Source organism: Ranitomeya variabilis, chromosome 4 (assembly GCF_051348905.1).
Source record: "Ranitomeya variabilis isolate aRanVar5 chromosome 4, aRanVar5.hap1, whole genome shotgun sequence".
Taxonomy (NCBI): Eukaryota; Metazoa; Chordata; class Amphibia; order Anura; family Dendrobatidae; genus Ranitomeya; species Ranitomeya variabilis.
In genome coordinates, this window is record NC_135235.1 from 695,632,357 (window position 1) to 695,657,861 (window position 25,505).

Genomic DNA, 25,505 nt, shown 5'->3' on the forward strand with positions numbered 1-25,505 from the left:
AGCTCTCTAACTTCACAGAGTAGCCGTGAAAGGAAAGCACTGCGCCCTGTTAGACTCACAGGAGCACAAGCTAACTGCCGAACTGATAGCAGTCAGTGGTCATGCAAACATACAATCTCCTCCCCGGAGGTGCCGGGATTCTAGGGGCTTATTTCAGCCGGGGCCCTGAATACAATCACAGAGAATTGGGAATATTCACAATGGGATTAAATTCCTCACATTCAGTGAGATAAAATCTAAATACAACTTACCCTCTTCTGAACTGGTCCTTATTATTATGCTAAAGGACAGTATACAAAAACCCCTGACCGGTAAAGCCTTGAATCTTGAAATCCTTTCTTCACTGCCGTGCAACCTAAACAATAAAAACATTTGGAGCCGAAGTAACCTATATATATACAGTGCCTTGCGAAAGTATTCAGCCCCCTTGGAACTTTTCAACCTTTTCCCACATATCATGCTTCAAACATAAAGATACCAAATGTAACTTTTTGGTGAAGAATCAACAACAAGTGGAACACAATTGTGAAGTTGAAGAAATTTATTGTTTATTTTAAATTTTTGTGGAAATTCAAAAACTGAAAAGTGGGGCGTGCAATATTATTCAGACCCTTTACTTTCAGTGCAGCAAACTCACTCCAGAAGTTCATTGTGGATCTCTGAATGATCCAATGTTGTCCTAGATACCTAATGATGATACATAAACAAGAACACGGAGGAAAAAAGTCCACTTAAACATATTTAGAAAACAATATTCAAAAGATTTATTAGGTAATCAATCATATACAAATACAGATATGTAAGATACAAAACATGGGTGTATCGTCAATACAGCCATATAGCAGAAGACACATAAAGGAGAAAATGCGGCAATGACCAAGTCAGGGGGGGAGCACACAAATAAACCTTTTGGGTGGCAGCATCAATTCGAAGTATAGAGAAAACGTATGACCAAATGCAGTCACTATGTCCAACTCACATGGCTGAATTGCCCAAAATGCATGATCACATCTTCATATGTACATATAGTCGCTGCTTACCCATTGTGGATCAGGTATGGCCTCCCCACCTCACTCGGTCCCCCCGGACGCGCGTTTCGCGTGGCTTTTTCAACAGGGTGTATCCATAGTGTGTCTCATTGTGCTTAAATATCATAAACCCGGAAGTAGAACCGGTGAAATTGAGAGACAGTCCGCCATCCTTACGGAATGCTTTAGAGCACGAGGATACAGCCACCGTAGCATCAGGGCAGGGTATGGACGAGCTAGACATACACGGAGAGAGGACCTACTAAGGGAGTCGAACAGATCAGGAGCGAATGATGAGATGGCGATTAGATTTATTTCTACTGCGAATTGCCAATGGCACCGCATTCGTGAGGTGTTCAGTAAACACTGGTCCGTGCTACAGACCGATAGTGCTTTGGCCCCATATCTCACAAAATCTCCTCTGATGACACAAAGGAGAGCCAGAAACTTGAAAGACACATTGGTAAGGAGCCACTATATAACAACAAAAAGTAAAACATTTCTTGGTGCAAGGAGTCCCAGACAGGGATGTTTTCCTTGTGGCTCGTGTGTCGCGTGTCCGAACATCCTTAGATGTGGGACCTTCAGGAATTCGGATGGGAGCAGGGAATTTAAGATAAGAGAATACATCTCATGTAACACTACTTTTGTGGTCTATTATGCGACCTGTCCCTGCTCTCTGATCTATGTTGGTCTCACATCTAGGGAACTAAAGGTTCGGACGCGCGAACACGTAAGGGATATTTTGGCGGGTAAAGAAGAAGAAGATCCATCAGTCTTAAAAACAATACCCAGGCACTTTCGGCTGTTCCACGGATCAGACCCTAGGGGCTTAAAAGTGAGAGGGATAGATAAAATACATGGAGGTATCAGGGGTGGCAATATGACGAAGTTACTCGCACAGTGCGAGTGTAAGTGGATTGTCACCCTTGATACCCTTGCCCCCAAGGGACTTAATGAACAGCTCAGTTTCGCTCCTTTTCTGTGAGAGTCCCGTAGGTTCTCTGTTATATTTGACACCTTCACCTTGTTCCTAACGTATTTTTTCGGCTTTGTTCTAATTTGCAGCGATATAATATGGATATAATATGGACATTAGTTTGTGACCTTTGACCTGGCTGTCCTCTCTTGGGTGACTCTTTCACCATTCGCTTTTAATATTTCTATGTATTTACTGTCTTGTTGTGTGTTTTTCCTTTTAGTTTTTTATTAGTCGTCCATGGCTATATACTGGTGATGACGCCGCAGCAAAACCCGTTTAACGTTTCGGAGCACGAAAAGAAGAAGTGTTTTCCATATGTTGTCTACATGCTGTTTACATGTTTTTTATATGTTTTTTACGTGTTTTCTATGTGTTTGCATTTTTACGTGGTTTCTATATTTATACACTAATTTTTAATGAATGTCTGTAATAGACTGTTCAATATGTTTATATGATTAGGCCTAGTTATGGTGTTGGGGTCCATTGGTTACTCACTAGGTTTCACTTTGGCACCCTGCGAATTTTTAAGAATGTGCAGGATCACATCAGTTTTGACCTTGTTGGTTTATATTGTAGGTCTTTTAGAGGACCTCTTTGATATTAAAAATGTACGCTGGGGCTGTAAGCGTCTAATAGCACAGAGTATATTATATTCCCTATTGTGATGTGGGGTCTGTTTCCTAATATATACACAGAGAGTCACATAAATGCTTCACATGTGTGATATATTCTTCTTTGACATCACATATTCATATGAATGTCACTGTCTTTCTTTGTAGGTTGTCTCTTTCTTCTCTTTTTACTGTTTATATGTAATTTTACTTACTTTGAACATATGAGTTGCGTTATAAGTTTTTGCATCTTTTTAGCGTCCCGCTTTTCCACTCTACTGAGTACGTTTTTGAATCTATCTAGCGTTCCGGTTTTACGTACATTTTGGGACGCAGCGGCGTTCTGTTTTTCGAGCGAGTCTGTTTTCATCACTAAGAAAATGGCTGTAGCCATGGGCTTTTAATTGGGAGCTGGTGGTGCGCATGCCCGGTGTCGTCCATCGTAGCCATCTTCTCGTGGACCTATCACTTACAAGTGGGGAGTGTTACACTCCTTGTGTTAGAAGGTGGAGCTCCGCCTCTTACACACGCCCCACTGTGATGGCCCTACTGGATGATGCACTCTGGACGCTACTGCGCATGCGCCGATTTCACCGGTTCTACTTCCGGGTTTATGATATTTAAGCACAATGAGACACACTATGGATACACCCTGTTGAAAAAGCCACGCGAAACGCGCGTCCGGGGGGACCGAGTGAGGTGGGGAGGCCATACCTGATCCACAATGGGTAAGCAGCGACTATATGTACATATGAAGATGTGATCATGCATTTTGGGCAATTCAGCCATGTGAGTTGGACATAGTGACTGCATTTGGTCATACGTTTTCTCTATACTTCGAATTGATGCTGCCACCCAAAAGGTTTATTTGTGTGCTCCCCCCTGACTTGGTCATTGCGCGTTTTCTCCTTTATGTGTCTTCTGCTATATGGCTGTATTGACGATACACCCATGATTTGTATCTTACATATCTGTATTTGTATATGATTGATTACCTAATAAATCTTTTGAATATTGTTTTCTAAATATGTTTAAATGGACTTTTTTCCTCCGTGTTCTTGTTTATGTATTGGTTTGGAGTAGTCCCAGAAGGGCACCTGAGGAGTGCCTAGAGAGAGTTGGTATTTACCACTCATTTATACAAAGTATATTGGTGCTTCATGACTGTAATATTAAATACCTAATGATGATAAATATAATCCACCTGTGTGTAATTGCAGCGCCCCAGAGTCCTGGTCGTTGCAGTACTGTGGCTCCGCCACTATGGGGAGCTATGGTACGCCTGATGGCACTGAAGGAGTTCATCTGATCAGGTATCACAGACACCAATACATTTCACAGTCGGGCCTCCAGGGGGAGCTAAGGGTGCTATTTATTAGGCCACTCCTCACCACTGTGGGTAAACTGGGGGTCAGGCAGGAAGTTAGAACGGAAAGCTGACTGGGTTGGAACCAGGCAACACCTTGTGGCAGAGGGTGTTGTGGGGGGAAGATTCAGTAGGGTCTCTGTCAGGGGTGGGATCCTGACAGAGGCTTGGCAACTTGAGCGAACGTAACGGGGCCGTGCCTGCTCAGCATAGCGGCGGTGCCCAAGGAAGGATTAGAAGCGAGATAGATTGTGCTGAGTGAGAAACGAGATCAACGCAATAAGGAGAATACCAGTAGGAGTCATGCTGAAAGATCGAGGCAATATCCTACTGAGGCGCACAACCGGCGGCCGGAACGCTGAGGGAGTATTACAATATACAGCTTCAAGCAATACTCTAAACAGCGGCAGGACAGTCAGTCTAAGGCGGGCTGTCTCACTTAAATCACCTATGCAGTCTTGGGGGGCAACTTGTGGAGAGGGGCGACTCTAGGGTCCCGGAAGAGCTCCGAGCCTACCCGTCAAACGGGTGCCGTCCCAACCGTAACATCAGGGAGGGACGGAGGATTAGCAGAACATCATCTAATCGAGTTGTGAGGGAACTTAAGAAACGGACACAACAGTTGTGGGGACTTTCCGTAAGCACAGCAGGGAATGACCGCAACACATAGCGCTAGAAGGAAGGCACAGATTTCCACCTGTTAAGAGAACTCTGGAGGTGCCATTGGACCGGCCAGACTTGCGCAGCCTGGTTATCCGGATTCCGGACTGAGGACCCAAAGATCTTCAGTAAAGAGGTAAAGAGACTGCAACTTGGTGTCCTCGTTATTTACTGCACTGCACCACTATCCTCATCATCAATCCACATCATTCACTGTGCGCCCCTCGGCAGGGTCACGGACCGGGGCCTAGCCACCGTGACAACCCCGGAGCAGAGACTCAGAGGCCCGGTACCGGGTACCCCTCGGCCCTGCGGCAGTGGGGGCGCTACAACTTGGCGTCACGAACAGGATCTACTTAAGCCTGAAAAATCAGGTCATGTGTGCCTTGGAACTGTGATTTACTGTGCTTGGACTGTACTTTATTGTAAAGACTGTGCTGCGCCATTCCCCGCCAAAACCGCCGCCATTATAGCACTATGTGGCGCGCAGGAGAGAGGGGGCGTGTCATCGTGGGTGTAGCTTGGAAGAGTGGCGCGAAGATGGAACCCGCCCCTCACAGATATTACTATGTCCAGAAGATATGCTCATCAAGGAGAAGGGCCCGCCTCCTAGTGTGGGATGGTGGAGGAGAGAGGGGCCGCCCTCCGGAAGGGGAGGAGCAAAAACCTCTGAACGCCACGAGGCAGAATCCGATTGGCAGCATGGAGCGTGGAAGTCACCCCGGAGAGGGAGAGAAGACCCGTACCAGGCCCCGCCAATGGGAGCCGAAGGAGCTCTTACCAGGCTGCGCGAATCAGGAGATCCTCGGGGCGGAGGTAGAGGAGCTGTGTCGGCAGTTCCGGAGTCTGTGCCAGCGAGCAACCACCCCCGGCGAGGAGCCGCACCAGCACCAGGCGCCGATCCCGCAGCCGACAACGGAGGAGGCCGGCACCGGAGATGCTTCAGAAGCAGGTAACGGCGCCGACCCTGGCGTGGCGACTGAAGAGCCCCTGCTGGTAGATGTAGACTCACCTCCACCACGACCACCCGGAAGGGTGTGTAGCCGCATTGAATGCGAGAGGCCCTGGGAAACTCTACAGACAGCCGATAGCCCCCTACGACCCACCAAGCAGCCCACGCAGCTCCAGGGAGAATGGGTAACCTTCAAGTGGACCCGCGCGGCCACTACCAATCTGATGGGGTTTCCAGGGGATGTCCAGGAGGAGGGGGAGAGTATTGAGGTCATCCGCCAGAGGGAATACCGCCAGCAGTTGCACCAGCAGGAAGAGGAGTGGGCCCGCAAGAAGGAGCTCCGGCGCCAGGCTGAGCGAGAGAAGAACCTTCAAACTAAAGCCCAGATCCGGCAGGCTGCTGAGGAGAACTGGGGCCTGCAGCGCTACGGCGTGATCAGCACCTTCCGACTGCAGGGAGGTTGGGGCTTCATTAAAGAGTCCGGTCTTGCCTTGGAAGTGTTTGTAAACCGGCGGGATGTAGAGGCGCATCTCATTGAGGGACACCCAGGCCGGGATCTCTACCCAGGGGACCGAGTTCGGTATACCCGCCACTGGGGGGACAAAGGGTGGTATGCCCTGCATGTGCGTAAATACAAGCCGGAAGTGACACCACCAGCCCCTGATGATTCCCCAAGACCAGCGGTCATTGCCCCAATCTCTCTGTGTGCCAAATGTCTGCGGACCATCACTCCGAGGAGAACCGTGAGTACCCAGACCCCTATCCAGGGTGCTGACGCCCATTATGTGGTGGCGGGAGGAGGGCAGTACTCACGGAGGCCACCCCCAGACTTGGAAGGATAAACCTCGATACCATGAATATGTATATAGTTACTGTTCTTCTGTTTTGCTGCTAAACCCATTCAGGGTTAACTTTTTAAAGGGATCCCTTCGTTGACCCGGGATCCCTATTGTTTTGTTTATTTTTCTAAGTTTTTGCACAAGTTTCCAGAACTGCCGCAATCATGAACAGTGCATGATACAAACTTTTTGTAAATAGTTTGCACCTTATTAAAGGTGCTCCCTACTGGTTTTACTTCAAAAGGACTCTTTGTGAAGATACCACACTGGAACCTTTGCTGAGTACGGACTGGTAGCTTGAGAAGATATGCTACCTCATAGAGACTTGGTCCCCTCTTAAAGGGGATGTTCATGTGTTGCACTTAGAGAATAGTATTGCTTTAAGACTGAGAGATAGCAATAATGTTTTGATAAAGAGAAAGTGATGATAATGTTTGCGTGAGAAAGTTATATGTATCCAACTAGTTAATTGTAAAGAAATGCTGATGATGTTCCCTGAAAGAAAGTGAAAGCTAGAAGAAGGATGCAGTGGGCCCGTAGGGGTAGACGTAGTGTCCAGCATACATGTCAGTAAGAAAAATAATGAGAAGGTTTAATGTTCTATAGAAAATGTTTGATAATGTTGATAGACAACGAGGACAGAAGGTGAACCCTGAGTCCTCCTAGGAGTCATGTAGAGATGGCTCGGTGCTCTTAAACTTAAAGTAATGTTATGTTCTATACTGTGTATAGTAGTTGAAAAGACAGAAGGCTCGGGCTGAAAGGAGCGGTCCTGTAAGAAAGGAGAGTAAGTAGGTCTGGTGCCGTTAGGACAGGCGGTCCTGCAGATTTAAAGAAGGAGAATGTAAAAGTTAAATTGCCTTATAATGTGATTATAAGAAGGTCTTTAGCGGATTCAGAGCGTACATCCTTAAAGGCGATGTTAAGTTATTGTTCAAAAGTTTGTACTAGTAGAATACCCGGTTGGGTAAGAAAAGTTATTTATAGCATGTTGCTATTATATTTAACCATGTTTGTAACGTTCAAGTGTCCTCACCTCCCATAAAGGGAAGCTCTGTTTAAATATGCTTATTGTTATTGCACTCAACTAAACTGTATGTCTTTTTGCCAACTTGTATTGTTGTTTTCTTCCCAGTCCCGGAGTACTGTGTTTAACCAGGGGGGAGTGCAGCGCCCCAGAGTCCTGGCCATTGCAGTACTGTGGCTCCACCACTATGGGGAGCTATGGTACGCCTGATGGCACTGAAGGAGTTCATCTGATCAGGTATCACAGACACCAATACATTTCACAGTCGGGCCTCCAGGGGGAGCTAAGGGTGCTATTTATTAGGCCACTCCTCACCACTGTGGGTAAACTGGGGGTCAGGCAGGAAGTTAGAACGGAAAGCTGACTGGGTTGGAACCAGGCAACACCTTGTGGCAGAGGGTGTTGTGGGGGGGAAGATTCAGTAGGGTTTCTGTCAGGGGTGGGATCCTGACAGAGGCTTGGCAACTTGAGCGAACGTAACGGGGCCGTGCCTGCTCAGCATAGCGGCGGTGCCCAAGGAAGGATTAGAAGCGAGATAGATTGTGCTGAGTGAGAAACGAGATCAACGCAATAAGGAGAATACCAGTAGGAGTCATGCTGAAAGATCGAGGCAACATCCTACTGAGGCGCACAACCGGCGGCTGGAACGCCGGGGGAGTATTACAATATACAGCTTCAAGCAATACTCTAAACAGCGGCAGGACAGTCAGTCTAAGGCGGGCTGTCTCACTTAAATCACCTATGCAGTCTTGGGGGGCAACTTGTGGAGAGGGGCGACTCTAGGGTCCCGGAAGAGCTCCGAGCCTACCCGTCAAACGGGTGCCGTCCCAACCGTAACATCAGGGAGGGACGGAGGATTAGCAGAACATCATCTAATCGAGTTGTGAGGGAACTTAAGAAACGGACACAACAGTTGTGGGGACTTTCCGTAAGCACAGCAGGGAACGACCGCAACACATAGCGCTAGAAGGAAGGCACAGATTTCCACCTGTTAAGAGAACTCTGGAGGTGCCATTGGACCGGCCGGACTTGCGCAGCCTGGTTATCCGGATTCCGGACTGAGGACCCAAAGATCTTCAGTAAAGAGGTAAAGAGACTGCAACTTGGTGTCCTCGTTATTTACTGCACTGCACCACTATCCTCATCATCAATCCACATCATTCACTGTGCGCCCCTCGGCAGGGTCACGGACCGGGGCCTAGCCACCGTGACAACCCCGGAGCAGAGACTCAGGCCCGGTACCGGGTACCCCTCGGCCCTGCGGCAGTGGGGGCGCTACATAATCACGTCTCTGTATAAATGCACCTGCTCTGTGATAGTCTCAGGGTTCTGTTTGAAGCACAGAGAGCATCATGAAGACCAAGGAACACAACAGGCAGGTCCATGATACTGTTGTGGAGAAGCTTAAAGCTGAATTTGGATACAAAATGATTTCCAAAACTTTAAACATCCCAAGGAGCACTGTGCAAGTGATCATATTGAAATGGAAGGAGTATCATACCACTGCAAATCTACCAAGACCCGGCCGTCCCTCTAAACTTTCATCTCCAACAAGGAGAAGAAAATCAGAGATGCAGCCAAGAGGCTCATGATCACTCTGGATGAACTGCAGAGATCTACAGCTTAGGTGGGACAGTCTGTCCATAGGACAACAATCAGTCGTACACTGCACAAATCTGGCCTTTATGGAAGAGTGACAAGAAGAAAGCCATTTCTCAAAGATATCCGTAAAAAGTATCTTTTAAAGTTTGCAACAAGCCACCTGGGAGACACACCAAACATGTGGAAGAAGGTGCTCTGCTCACATGAAACCAAAAGGGAACTTTTTGGCAACAATGCCAAATACAGGACCTGAGACTGGGATGGAGATTTGTCTTCCAACAAGACAATGATCCAAAACATAAAGCAAAATCTTCAATGGCGTTCCATGAGTCCTATTTTAAAATAATGACAAGATGGTATCTCACTCCCATCAGATTGTCACATATAAACCAGGAACACTCTCCCTTATGTTGGAGAGACTGCGGACAACAGGGTAATCTCTTTCACTTATTTTTTGGTTGTCCGATAATAAAAATTCCCTGGTTCCAGGTATCGCGCCATATTAACTCTTTTTCTGAAAACTTTGTGATCACCCTTGATTGCTCTCAAAGGGCGCTTCTTTCCCTTGATGTGGAGCAATTTGACCCCCCGGTTAGATATGTCATCATACAGATCCTCCTAGTTGTCAAAAATGCATTGGCATTCTGGTGGAAAAAATCCGAAACACCCAAATTCTCAGATATTTTGGACAAATTTCACTAACCTAGCGCTCTGGAATGGAGATTTCCGGCTAACAATACCAGTGTTTACAAATATTCTAAGAAATTGAAGATCTGGAACAGCAAGTAAAAGGTTTAAAATTGCCATTTAGTGCCTCTTTCCTCGAAATTTTATACATTTAACCCCTTAAGCCCCGAGTGTGCTTTGCACATTAATGACCGGGCCAATTTTTACAATTCTGATCACTGTCCCTTTATGAGGTTATAAATCTGGAACGCTTCAATGGATCCCGGTGATTCTGACATTGTTTTCTCTAGACATATTGTCCTTCATGATAGTGGTAACATTTATTTGATATTACTTGCGTTTATTTGTGAAAAAAATGGAAATTTGTTGAAAATTTCGCAATTTTCCAACTTTAAATTTTTATCCCCTTAAATCACAGAGATATGTCACACAAAATACTTAATAACTAACATTTCCCACATGTCTACTTTACATCAGCACAATGGAAACAATTTCTTTTTTGTTAGGGAGTTATAAGGGTTAAAATTTGACCAGCAATTTCTCATTTTTACAACACCATTTTTTTTTTAGGGACCACATCACATTTGAAGTCATTTTGAGGGGTCTATATGATAGAAAATAACCAAGTGTGACACCATTCTAAAAACTGCACCCCTCAGGGTGCTCAAAACCACATTCAAGAAGTTTATTAACCCTTCTGGTGCTTCACAGGAATTTTTGGAATGTTTAAAAAAAATGAACATTTAATTTTTTTTCACAAAAAATTTACTTCAGCTCCAATTTTTTTTATTTTACAAAGGGTAACAGGAGAAAATGGACCCCAAAAGTTGTTACGCAATTTGTCCTGAGTACCCCGATATCCCATATGTGGGGGTAAACCACTGTTTAAGCGCATGGCAGAACTCGGAAGGGAAGGAGCGCCGTTTGACTTTTCAATGCAAAATTGGCTGGAATTGAGATGGGACGCCATGTTGCGTTTGGGAGCCCCTGATGTGCCTAAACATTGAAACCCCCACAAGTGACATCATTTTGGAAAGTAGACCCCCTAACGATCTTATCTAGATGTGTGGTGAGCACTTTGACCCACCAAGTGCTTCACACAAGTTTATAATATAGAGCCGTAAAAATAAAATATAATATTTTTTCACAAAAATAAACTTTTCACCCCCAATTTTTATTTTCCCAAGGGTACCAGAAGAATTTGTACCACAAAAGTTGTTGTGCAATTTGTCCTGAGTAAGCTCACACCCCATATGTGGGGGTAAACTACTGTTTGGGTGCATGACAGAGCTCGGAAAGGAAGGAGCGCCGTTTGACTTTTCAATGCAAAATTGGCTGAAATTAAGATGGGACGCCATGCTGCATTTAGAGAGCCCCTGATGTGCCTAAACATTGAAACCCCCCCATTTTGGAAAGTATACCACCTAAGGATCTTATCTAGATGTGTTGTGAGAGCTTTGAACCCCCAAGTGTTTCACTACAGTTTATGATGCAGAGCCATGAAAATAAACTTTTTTTTTCCACAAAAATTATTTTTTAGCCCCCAGTTTTGTATTTTCCCAAGGGTAACAGGATAAATTGGACACCAAACGTTGTTGTGCAATTTGTGCTTAGAACACTGATACCCCATATGTGGGGGGTAACCACCGTTTGGGCGCATGGCAGAGCTCAAAAGGGAAGGAGCGCCATTTGGAATGAAGACTTAGATGGAATGGTCTGCAGGCGTCACATTGCGTTTGCAGAGCCCCTAATGTACCTAAACAGTAGAAACCCCCCACAAGTGACCGCATATTGGAAACTAGACCCCCAAGGAACTTATCTAGATGTGTTGTGAGAACTTTTAACCCCCAAGTATTTCACTACAGTTTATAACGAAGAGCCGTGAAAATAAAAAATCACTTTTTTCCTACAAAAATGTTTTTTTTTAGCCCCTCAAATTATTATTTTCCCAAGAGTAACAAGAGAAACTGGACCCAAAAAGTTGTCCAATTTATCCGGAGTACGCTGATACCCCATATGTGGGGGGGAAACCACCGTTTGGGCGCATGGCAGAACTCGGAAGGGAAGGAGCGCCATTTGGAATGCAGACTGTTGTGAATTCCGTTCTTGGGCTCCATCCTGTGGTTACGAATGGTATTTTTGGAAGTTCTGCTCTTGGGCTCCCTCTGGTGGTTTCGAGTGGAACTTAGCAGCTGCTTTCACTAATCGGTTCCCTGGCCTTGTTATTTAACTGGGCTCTAGTCTGTAGTCGATGCCAGCTGTCAATGTTTTTCTGTTGGATTCAGTCCTCTCCTGGAAGTTCTCTGTTGGCCAGTCCATTTCAGCTTAAGATAAGTTCTGCTAGTTCTTGGGTGTTTCCCTGCTTTTGACCTTCTGTTCTAGTTTAAGTTATGTCTCTTTTGTCCAGCTTGTCATGATGAAATATTCCGGCTAGTTGGAAGCTCTGGGGTAGCAGATTTGCTCCTCCACACCGTGAGTCGGTGTGGAGGTTATTTTTGTAAACTCTGCGTGGATATTTAGTTTTTATACTGACCGCACAGTATCCTTTTCTATCTCTGTCTATTTAAATAGTATTGGCCTCCTTTGCTAAAATCTAGTTTCATTTCTGAGTTTGTCATTTCCCTCTCCACTCACCGTCAATATTTGTGGGGGGCTATCTTTCCTTTTGGGGGTTTCTCTGAGGCGAGATAGTTTTCCGTTTCCATCTTCAGGGGTAGTTAGTTCTTAGGCTGCGAAAAGGCGTCTAGGCAGAGATAGGAAAGTCCCACGGCTATTTCTAGTGTTGGTGTTAGGAGTAGGGATTGCAGTCAGTAAAGCTACCACCTCCTCAGAGCTTGTACATTATTTGTTTTACCCACCAGGTCATTTCAGTACTGCTCCGTAATCACCAGGTCATAACAGTGATTGCTGTCGGTGGAGCTGCCACCTCCTTTGAGCTTGTCCATAATTGGTTTTACCCACCAGGTCATCTCAGTGCTACTCCATAATCACCAGGTCATAACAGCAGACTTAGATGGATTGGTCTGCAGGCGTCATGTTGCATTTGAAGAGCCCCTGATGTACCTAAACAGTAGAAACCCCCCACAAGTGACCGCATATTGGAAACTAGACCCCCAAGGAACTTATCTAGATGTGTTGTGAGAACTTTGAACCCCCAAGTATTTCACTACAGCTTATAACGCAGAGCCGTGAAAATTAAAAATTCAATTTTTCCTAAAAAATTTTTTTTTAGCCCCCCAAATTTTTATTTTCCCCAGGGTTACAAGATAAATTGGACCCCAGAAGTTGTTGTCCAATTTGTACTGAGTACGCTGATACCCCATATTTTGGGGTAAACTCCTGTTTGGTCACACGGGAGAGCTTGGAAGGGAACGAGCACTGTTTTACTTTTTCAACACAGAATTGGCTGGAATTGAGATAGGACATCATGTCGCGTTTGGAGAGCCCCTGATGTGCCTAAACAATGAAAACCCCCAATTCTAACTGAAACCCTAACCCAAACACACCCCTAATCCCAACCACACCCCTAACCCCAACCCTAACCACACCCCTAACTCCAACACACCCTTAACCCTAATCCCATCCATAACCGTAACCACACCCCTAACCCTGACACACCCCTAACCCTAATCCCAACTGTTAATGTAATCCTAACCCTAGCCCCAACCCTAACCCTATCCTTAACCCTAGCCCTAACCCTAGCGCTAACCCTAGCCCTAACCCGAAAGGGAAAATGGAAATAAATAAAAAAATATATTTTTTTATTTTTCCCTAACTAAGGGGGTGATGAAGGGGGGTTTGATTTACTTTTATAGCGGGTTTTTAGCGGATTTTTATGATTGGCAGCTGTCACACACTAAAAGACGCTTTTTATTGCAAAAAATATTTTTTTGCGTTACCACATTTTGAGAGCTATATTTTTTCCATATTTTGGTCCACAGAGTCATGTGAGGTCTTGTTTTTTTGTGGAAGGAGTTGACGTTTTCATTGGTAACATTTTCGCGCACGTGACATTTTTTGAGCTCTGAGCAGGCGCTGGTAAGCCACCTCCCTGCAGGACCTGGAAGGCCACCCGCGGCCATTTTGGATCCGGGCCTGCAGGGAGGAGGAAGTAAGAGACCCTCGGAGCAACGAGATCACATCGTGTTGCTCCGAGGGTCTCAGGGAGCCCCCTCCCTGCGCGATGCTTCCCTGTACCGCCGGAATACTGCAATCATGTTTGATCGCAGTGTGCCAGTGGTTAATGTGCCAGGGGCGGTCCGTGACCGCTCCTGGCACATAGTGCCGGATGTCAGCAGCGATAGTCAGCTGACACCCGGCCGCGCTCCCCCTGTGAGCGCGGCTGATCACACTGGACGTACTATCCCATCACTGGGAATTAAGTCCCAGGTCACCTTGACGGGATAGTACGTCCAATGGGATTAAGGGGTTAAGTATAACAACTACATACAACATTCTTCAAATTGCAAATCAGTATTTGTTAGAGACTGTTATTAGGGTTCTCTAATTTTATTGATCCCTTCCTCTGTCCACTGTTAACCCTTCCCTTCCCCGCCCTCATTTCCCTAATCCCGCTTTTTAATACAAAATCTAATAAAAATATTTTAAAAAGAAAAATGAAAATATGGGACTAGTGTATGTAATATTACTGTGCAAAAAGGGAAATAAAAGTGCAGATGTGCTGCTAAGTACTAAACTGAAAATTATCCCAATTGTAAAAGATATTTTTTGCTGTTTATTGTGAACAGTTAAGCAAGTTAAAGATTACATGATGTCTAAAAGGCCTAAAGTTAAATATGACACATTTCCTTTGCATCTTAGGTATATATATATATATATATATATATATATATATACAGGTCCTTCTCAAAAAATTAGCATATAGTGTTAAATTTCATTATTTACCATAATGTAATGATTACAATTAAACTTTCATATATTATAGATTCATTATCCACCAACTGAAATTTGTCAGGTCTTTTATTGTTTTAATACTGATGATTTTGGCATACAACTCCTGATAACCCAAAAAACCTGTCTCAATAAATTAGCATATTTCACCCGTCCAATCAAATAAAAGTGTTTTTTAATAACAAACAAAAAACCATCAAATAATAATGTTTAGTTATGCACTCAATACTTGGTCGGGAATCCTTTGGCAGAAATGACTGCTTCAATGCGGCGTGGCATGGAGGCAATCAGCCTGTGACACTGCTGAGATGTTATGGAGGCCCAGGATGCTTCAATAGCGGCCTTAAGCTCATCCAGAGTGTTGGGTCTTGCGTCTCTCAACTTTCTCTTCACAATATCCCACAGATTCTCTATGGGGTTCAGGTCAGGAGAGTTGGCAGGCCAACTGAGCACAGTAATACCATGGTCAGTAACCCATTTACCAGTGGTTTTGGCACTGTGAGCAGGTGCCAGGTCGTGCTGAAAAATGAAATCTTCATCTCCATAAAGCATTTCAGCCGATGGAAGCATGAAGTGCTCCAAAATCTCCTGATAGCTAGCTGCATTGACCCTGCCCTTGATGAAACACAGTGGACCAACACCAGCAGCTGACATGGCACCCCACACCATCACTGACTGTGGGTACTTGACACTGGACTTCAGGCATTTTGGCATTTCCTTCTCCCCAGTCTTCCTCCAGACTCTGGCACCTTGATTTCCGAATGACATGCAAAATTTGCTTTCATCAGAAAAAAGTACTTGGGACCACTTAGCAACAGTCCAGTGCTGCTTTTAAGTGGCTTTACCTGGGGAATGCGGCACCTGTAGCCCATTTCCTGCCCACGCCTGTGCACGGTGGCTCTGGATGTTTCCACACCAGACTCAGTCCACTGCTTCCTCAGGTTCCCCAAGGTCTGGAATCGGTCCTTCTCCACAATCTTCCTCAGGGTCTGGTCACCTCTTCTCGTTGTACTGCGTTTTCTGCCACATTGTTTCCTTCCAACAGACTTACCATTGAGGTGCCTTGATACAGCACTCTGGGAACAGCCTATTTGTTGAGAAATTTCTTTCTGGGTCTTACCCTCTTGCTTGAGGGTGTCAATGATGGCCTTCTTGACATCTGTCAGGTCGCTAGTCTTACCCATGATGGGGGTTTTGAGTAATGAACCAGGCAGGGAGTTTTTAAAAGCCTCAGGTATCTTTTGCATGTGTTTAGAGTTAATTAGTTGATTCAGAAGATTAGGGTAATGGATCGTTTAGAGAACCTTTTCTTGATATGCTAATTTATTGAGACAGGTTTTTTGGGTTATCAGGAGTTGTATGCCAAAATCATCAGTATTAAAACAATAAAAGACCTGACAAATTTCAGTTGGTGGATAATGAATCTATAATATATGAAAGTTTAATTGTAATCATTACATTATAGTAAATAATGAAATTTAACACTATATGCTAATTTTTTGAGAAGGACCTGTATATATATATATATATATATATATATATATATATATATATATATATATATATATATATATATATATATATATAGAGATACTAGATGGTTGCCCGATTCTAAGATTCTAAGGCATCGGGTATTCTAGAATATGCATGTCCACTGTTATGATCCGGTGACCCTGAAGCTGCATGAGACTATCTCTGGAGTAGGTGGTACCTGTACTGACCGCAATCCTAATACTGACACCGCAACTAGAAGTAGCCGTGGGATGTTCCTAACATGGCCTAGACACCTCGACACAGCCGGAGGACTAAATACCCCTAAAGATGGAAAAGGGAAATACTATCTTGCCTCAGAGCAGATTCCCAAAGGAAAGGCAGCCCCCCACAAATATTGACTGTGAGTTTAAGATGAAATACGTACACAGGCAGAAAAGACAGAATTTAGCAAAAGAGGCACTTCTAGATAAATAGAGAAAGATAGGACAGAGTTCTAAGCGGTCAGTATTAAACACTAGAAAAATCCACAGCAGAATATACTATAAACTACATCTAACTAAAGACATATAGTGTATATCTGCATATCCAGAGAAACCAGCACGACAGAAAAATCCAAACAAAGTCAAAGCTGGACAAAAACACAATAGATTGCACTGCACATAAAAGCACACTGCTTGCGTGCTACAGAGAATAAAAACCAGACACTTATCTTAGCTGAAATGACAGCAGGGCAAGAGGAGCCAGACAGAGATGCAATCCCTCCAAGATACAATGGACAACTGGAAGGGATAGAAGGCTCCTTCACACCTAAATACCTAATAGATCTGCAATAAGCAGAAACACCTGCCCTGGCTTACAATCCAGAGACCACTGCACTACCACTAACAACCACCGGAGGGAGCCCAAGAGCAGAATTCACAACAGTCCACGTAGTATATTGCCCAGCCCACGTACTATATTGCCCAGTGACGTACTATATTGCCCAGTGACATACTATATTGCCCAGTGACGTACTATATTGCCCAGTGACGTACTATATTGCCCAGTGACGTACTATATTGCCCAGTGACGTACTATATTGCCCAGTGACGTAGTATATTGCTCAGCCACGTAGTATATTGCCCAGCCACGTAGTATATTGCCCAGTTACGTACTATATTGCCCAGTGACTTAGTATATTGCCCAGCCACGTAGTATATTGCCCAGTGATGTAGTATATTGCTCAGCCACATAGTATATTGCCCAGTGACGTAGTATATTGCCCAGTGACGTAGTATATTGCCCAGCGACGTAGTATATTTCCCAGCGACGTAGTATATTGCCCAGCCACGTAGTATATTGCCCAGCCACGTAGTATATTGCCCAGTGACGTAGTATACAGCACAGAGCCACGTAGTATATTGCCCAGCCACGTAGCATATTGCCCAGTCACGTAGTATATTGCCCAGCTACGTAGTATATTGCCCAGCCACGCATGTCACAGGTTAAAAAATAAACATATACTCACCTTCCCAGGTCCCCTTGTAGTCCTGTCGCCTGTGTGCGGTGCACGCGGCAGCTTCCGGTCTCAGGCTTGGTATGAGCGCAGGACCTATGATGACGTCGCGATCACATGACCGTGACGTCATAGCAGGTCCTTCTTGCACAGGCGCGCAGGGCCTGTGATGACGTCATGTTCATGTGGCATGGTCCTTCTCGCATACCATCCTTGCCACCGGAACCTGCCACTTGCATGGAGCGGTTACCGGAGCGTCGCGAGGAGCGGGAAAGGCGGCGGTAGGTGAGTATATAATTATTTTTTATTTCTTTATTATTTTTCACATTAGATCTTTTTACTATTGATGCTGCATAGGCAGCATCAATAGTAAAAACTTGGTGACACAGGGTTAATAGCAGTGGTAACGGAGTGAGTTACCCGCGGCATAACACGGTCCGTTACTGCTGGCATTAACTTTGTGTGAGCGGTGACTGCGGGGAATATGGAGCGGGCGCCGGGCACTGACTGCAGGGGAGTAGGGATGGACTAATCGGACTGTGGCTGTCGCTGATTGGTCGCGGCAGCCATGACAGGCAGCAGGCGAGACCAATCAGCGACTTGGATTCCATGACAGAGGCTGCGACCAATGAATATCCGTGACAGACAGAAGGACAGACAGAAAGACGGAAGTGACCCTTAGACAATTATATAGTTAGATATAGATAGATATATATATATATATTTTTATATATATATACACACACACACGCGGAAATATATACATATATATGGAAATATATACATATATATATATATATATACACACATATATATATATATATATACATACATACATACACATATATATATATATATATATATATATATATACATACTGTATACATACATATACATATACACTGTGTTCCAAATTATTATGCACATAGAGTTTAGGAGTGATAAGGTTAGAATTTTTTTGTTTGTCATTTAAACTCATTGATGGTGATGTGGGTCAGGGCTCTTTATATCACTGAAAGCAGTTGCAGATACCTGTGCAAATTAGTTTGGCAGGTGTGTCCAAATAAAGGCAAGACTACTTAAGAAGGCTGTTCCACATTATTAAGCAGCCTACATTTTTTGCCAAAATGGGAAAGAAAAAGGATGTGTCGGCTGCTGAGAAGCAACAAATTGTGGAGTATTTAGGTCAAGGCATGACTACAATCAATATTGCCAAGACACTTCATCGTGATCATCGCACAATCAAGAAGTATGTAGCTGAGTCCCAGCACACACACGTGTGCGTGCTGATAAGGAAAAATTGAGGACTCTTTCCAGCAGGCAATTGCGTAAGGTTAAAAGAGCAGCTGCAAAAATGCCTTGTCATAGCAGCAGACAAGTTTTTGAAGCTGCTGGTGCCTCCAACGTCCCCAGAACAACAAGATGCAGGGTCCTTAAGAGGTTTGCAGCTGTGCGTAAGCCATCCTGTCGACCACCTCTATCCACTGCAACAAGCAGAAACGGCTCCAGTGGGCCAAACGATACATGAAGACTGACTTCCAAACTGTTTTGTTCACCGATGAGTGCCATGCAACGCTCAATGGTCCAGATGGATGGAGTGGAGGATGGACACCCCATGAAAACACAGCTAAGGCACCAACAAGGAGGAGGTGGAGTAATGTTTTGGGCTGGAATCATGGGGAGAGAGATTGTCGGCCCCTTTATGATCCCTGAAGGGGTAAAGATGAACATAATCTATGTGGAGTTTCTAAAACAACACTTCCTGCCATGGTTCAAGAGGAAGAACCGTGCTTTCCGCAGCAAGATCATTTTCATGCATGATAAAGCACCGTCTCATGCTGCAAAAAACACATCTGCATCTCTGGCTGCTATGGGCATAAAAGAGGACAAACTTATGGTGTGGCCACCATCTTCCCCTGACCTCAACCCCATTGAGAACCTCTGGAGCATCATCAAAAGGAGTGTCTATGATGGCGGGAGGCAGTTCACATCTAAGCAACAGCTCTGGGAGGGTATTCTGACCACATGCAAAACAACTGAAGCAGAAACCATCCAAAAACTGAAAAATTCAGTGGACGAGAGAGTTCAGAAGCTTCTTTCGAACAAGGGGTCCTATGTGCAAATGTAACATCACCTAGAATAAAGTTTTCAATTGAAAACTGTTTGATTTCATTTTGTAATAAGCTGATAATGCTTATAACTTCACAATTGACCATTTTTTTGTTCAAAATAAAAAAAAAGGTTGAAAACTCTGCTGTGCATAATAATTTGGAACATGCATTTTGAGTGTTTATTTTTTTTAAAAAGATACTGTTTTCATAGGCAGTTTGTTCCAAAACATTGCAATTATGCTAGAATAGTAGATGACTGGAAAATAACAATGACTGCAATTCAGATAGGTAATTTAGAGAAAATATGAGGAAATATTATTTGCATAATAATTTGGAACACAGTGTATGTATATATATATATATATATATATATATATATATATATATATATATATATATATACACGTACATATATATGCATTTTTTACATTTTAAGAAGTACAAAAAGGAAAAGGGGGTGATGAAAAAGTTTGGGCATGCTTGGAGATATGTGTGCTCAGTCATCTTTGACCCAGGTTTCACACCTTAATTAACCTGTTGGGGTTATCGCTTGTTCACTATCATTGTTAGGAAAGGCCAGGTGATGCAAATTTATTTCCAAGCTTTGTAAAAACCAAGCCTCCTCTAACCTTGTGCCAAAAAACAGCAGTCATGGGTTCTAAGCAGCTGCCTAGCACTCTGAAAATGGTGGAGGCCCACAAAGCAGGAGGATATAAGAAGATAACAAAGCATTTTCAAGTTGCCCTTTTCTCAGTCCTAAATGTAATTAAGAAATAACAGTTAACAGGAACAGTGGAGGTCAAGATAAGGTCTGGAAGACCAAGCAATATATTTCTAATATTAATGCGCCAGTAATGGGGAATCTCCACATACCTTCACTTGCAGAGAAGTTTATGTGTGGGGTCAGGAGGGATTTACAGTGTGGATGTAGCTGAGCCGTATGTGTACGAGGTGTACTGAGCCGAGCCATGTGTGTACGAGAGCAGAGCCGTGTGTGTATGAGGTGTACGGAGTGGAACCATGTGTGTATGAGATATATGGAGTGAAGCTGCCTGTGTACAGGGTGTGTTGAGTGGAGCTGCGTGTGTACAGGTTGTACGGTGCTGAACCATCCGTGTACAGTATGTACGGAGCAGAGTTTTTTGCGTATCGACAGGAGCCATGTTTGTACGGAGCGAAGCCGTGTGTCTACGACATGTACTGAGCAGAGCCGTGTGTGTACAACGTGTATGGAGCTGAGCTTTGTTTGTTTACTAAGTAGATTTTTTTTTATAAAACAATGATTGGATCAATCTCAATATTACATGTATTGTTCCCCAATATTTCCCTCTATTATTCCTATCTGTGTTTGTTAGGGCTAGCGGAACGCACCGAGTAAATATAGATGTTTATTATTATTGGTGCGTTCGCAGCCCGGGGTCCACCGTGCAGGAGGAACCTGCTGCTAGTGAATGGCGGCACTATTTGGCGGTATAGGCTAGCTCTGTTACTTCACAGAGTAGCCTTGAAAGGAAAGCACTGCGCCCTGTTAGACTCACAGGAGCACAAGCTAACTGCCGAACTGATAGCAGTCAGTGGTCATGCAAACATACAATCTCCTCACCGGAGGTGCCGGTATTCTAGGGGCTTATTTCAGCCGGGTCCCTGAATACCTAGTAACATAGTTAGTAAGGCCGAAAAAAGACATTTGTCCATCCAGTTCAGCCTATATTCCATCATAATAAATCCCCAGATCTACGTCCTTCTACAGAACCTAATAATTGTATGATACAATATTGTTCTGCTCCAGGAAGACATCCAGGCTTCTCTTGAACCCCTCGACTGAGTTCGCCATCACCACCTCCTCAGGCAAGGAATTCCAGATTCTCACTGCCCTAACAGTAAAGAATCCTCTTCTATGTTGGTGGAAAAACCTTCTCTCCTCCAGACGCAAAGAATGCCCCCTTGTGCCCATCACCTTCCTTGGTATAAACAGATCCTCAGCGAGATATTTGTATTGTCCCCTTATCTATATATATAATTGTCTAAGGGTTTTTCTGTCTGTCTGTCTGTCTGTCCTGGAAATCCCGCATCTCTGATTGGTCGAGGCTGCTAGGCCTCGACCAATCAGCGACGGGCACAGCATGGCGACGATGATGTCATAAAGGTTGCCTCGACCAATCAGCGACGGGCACAGTCTGCCGCGAATTCGCCTCGACCAATCAGCGACGGGCACAGTATCGACGTAGATGTCATAATGGTTGCCTCGACCAATCAGTGACGACAGTCTGCCGCGAATTCTGGAATCATCATTGTCAATATACTACGGGGACATGCATATTCTAGAACTAGATTGTGGCCCGATTCTAACGCATCGGGTATTCTAGAATATGCATGTCCCCGTAGTATATGGACAATGATGATTCCAGAATTCGCGGCAGACTCTGCCCGTCGCTGATTGGTCGAGGCAACCTTTATGACATCATCGTCGCCATGGCAACCATTATGACATCTACGTCGATACTGTGCCCGTCGCTGATTGGTTGAGGCGAATTCGCGGCAGATTGTGCCCGTCGCTGATTGGTCGAGGCAACCTTTATGACATCATCGTCGCCATGCTGTGCCCGTCGCTAATTGGTCGAGGCTGCCAGGCCATGGTTGCCATGGCGATGATGTCATAAAGGTTGCCTCGACCAATCAGCGACGGGCACAGTCTGCCGCGAATTCTGGAATCATCATTGTCCATATACTACAGGGACATGCATATTCTAGAATACCCGATGCGTTAGAATCGGGCCACAATCTAGTATACTTATACATGGTTATTAGATCACCCCTCAGTCATCTTTTTTCTAGACTAAATAATCCTAATTTCGCTAATCTATCTGGGTATTGTAGTTCTCCCATCCCCTTTATTAATTTTGTTATCCTCCTTTGTACTCTCTCTAGTTCCATTATATCCTTCCTGAGCACCGGTGCCCAAAACTGGACACTGTACAAATCCCTAGTTAGACCGCACATGGAGTATTGAGGCAGTATAATGCTCTCATCATGTGTATCCAGACCTCTTAATGCACCCCATGATCCTGATTGCCTTGGCAGCTGCTGCCTGGCACTGGCTGCTCCAGGCAAGTTTATCATTAACTAGGATCCCCAAGTCCTTCTCCCTCTCAGATTTACCCAGTGGTTTCCCGTTCAGTGTGTAATGGTGATATTGATTCCTCCTTCCCATGTGTATAACCTTACATTTATCATTGTTAAACCTCATCTGCCACCTTTCTGCCCAAGTTTCCAACTTATTCAGATCCATCTGTAGCAGAATACGACCTTCTCTTGTATTAACTGCTTTACATAGTTTTGTATCATCTGCAAATATCAATATTTTACTGTGTAAACCTTCTACCAGATCATTAATGAATATGTTGAAGAGAACAGGTCCCAATACCGACCCCTGCGGTACCCCACTGGTCACAGCGACACAGTTAGAGACTATACCATTTATAACCACCCTCTGCTTTCTATCACTAAGCCAGGTACTAACCCATTTACACACATTTTCCCCCAGACCAAGCATTCTCATTTTGTGTACCAACTGCTTGTGCGGCACGGTATCAAACGCTTTGGAAAAATCGAGATATACCACGTCCAATGACTCACCGTGGTCCAGCCTATAGCTTACCTCTTCATAAAAACTGATTAGATTGGTTTGACAGGAGCAATTTCTCATAAACCCATGCTGATATGGAGTTAAACAGTTATTCTCATTGAGATAATCCAGAATAACATCCTTCAGAAACCCTTCAAATATTTTACCAACAATAGAGGTTAGACTTACTGGCCTATAATTTCCAGGTTCACTTTTAGAGCCCTTTTTGAATATTGGCACCACATTTGCTATGCGCCAGTCCTCCGGAACAGACCCCGTCGCTAGAGAGTCCTTAAAAATAAGAAATAATGGTTTATCTATTACATTACTTAGTTCTCTTAGTACTCGTGGGTGTATGCCATCTGGACCCGGAGATTTATCTATTTTAATCTTATTTAGCCGGTTTTGAACCTCTTCTTGGGTTAGATTGGTGACCCTTAATATAGGGTTTTCATTGTTTCTTGGGATTTCACCTAGCATTTCATTTTCCACCGTGAATACCGTGGAGAAGGTGGTGTTTAATATGTTAGCTTTTTCCTCATCATCTACAACCATTCTTTCCTCACTATTTGTTAAGGGGCCTACATTTTCAGTTTTTATTCTTTTACTATTGATATAGTTGAAGAACAGTTTGGGATTAGTTTTACTCTCCTTAGCAATGTGCTTCTCTGTTTCCTTTTTGGCAGCTTTAATTAGTTTTTTAGATAACGTATTTTTCTCCCTATAGTTTTTTAGAGCTTCAATGGTGCCATCCTGCTTTAGTAGTGCAAATGCTTTCTTTTTACTGTTAATTGCCTGTCTTACTTCTTTGTTTAGCCACATTGGGTTTTTCCTATTTCTAGTCCTTTTATTCCCATAAGGTATAAACCGCTTACAGTGCCTATTTAGGAAGTTCTTAAACATTTTCCATTTATTATCTGTATTCTTATTTCTGAGGATATTGTTCCAGTCTACCAGATTAAGGGCATCTCTAAGCTGGTCAAACTTTGCCTTCCTAAAGTTCAGTGTTTTTGTGACAATCACACATAACCACAATGAGCAGACTCCACTGTGGCAGGAGAAGAATGGGAGACCGCAGCAGAGATGGCCCGAGATTCCCCCTGTGCAGAGGCGGGAACTCGACCCCTAACCCCCCTCCAAGGGCCCCCCTCCTACGCTCGAAGGCAGAAATGAGCTGTGGAGCCTGAATGTGCTCAGCAGGCTCCCAGGACCTGTCCTCAGGACCATAACTCTTCCAGTCCACCAAATAAAATTTTTTGCCTCGTACCACCTAGCACCCCAAAATAACGTTCACCTCGTAATCACCCGTAGACGACCCCGATGTCTCGGCAGATGACTCGGAAAACTGGGACAAGCACAAGGGTTTCAAGAGGGACACATGGAAGGTGTCGGTGATACCCAGGCGTGGCGGAAGGGCCAGATGGAAGACCACAAGGTTAACCTGTTCGAGGACCTTGAAAGGGCCCAAGTAGAGAGGTGCAAACTTAGTGGACTCAACTCGCAGCCTGATGTAACGGGCGGAGAGCCACACTAAGTCGCCAGGAGCAAAGGTCGGAGCGGGGCACCGATGTGCATTGGCGGAGGACCTCATTCTCTCCTTGGAGGCCCGAATGGCATCCTGAGTGCGGTCCCAAATGTCCCGTGCCTCCACAGCCCAGTCTGCCACCCTGGAGTCGGCGGAAGACACGGGCATAGGCACAGGTACCTGCGGATGCTGACCATAGTTAAGAAATTGGGTCTGTCCAGTGGAGTCAGCTACGGCGTTGTTCAGCGCAAACTCCGCCCACGATAGCAAAGATACCCAGGCATCCTGCCTGGCTGAGAGAAAATGTCACAGATATGTGACCAGAGTCTGGTTGGCCCTCTCTACCAACCCACTCGTCTCGGGATGATATGCAGAAGAGAGATTCAACTCAATGCTGAGAAGACGACAGAGCTCTCTCCAAAACCAAGATGCCAACTGAGGACCCCGGTCACTGACAATTTTGTCCGTCATACCGAGTAGGCGGAAGATGTGTTTTATAAACCAAATATTAAAGAAATAGGAGAACTAGAGTTTTCATATATTAAAAAAATTCCATTATTTTTTTATGTCAAAGAAGTTAATTTTAGATA

The 25,505-nt window shown here is 44.5% G+C and overlaps 1 long non-coding RNA gene across 1 annotated transcript in view; it reads right to left on the bottom strand.

Annotated features, from left to right (window-relative positions):
* Positions 1 to 25,505, bottom strand: part of LOC143767729 (uncharacterized) — a 400,410-nt gene that overhangs the window by 300,184 nt on the left and 74,721 nt on the right. The gene's annotated exons all lie outside the window — the stretch shown is intronic.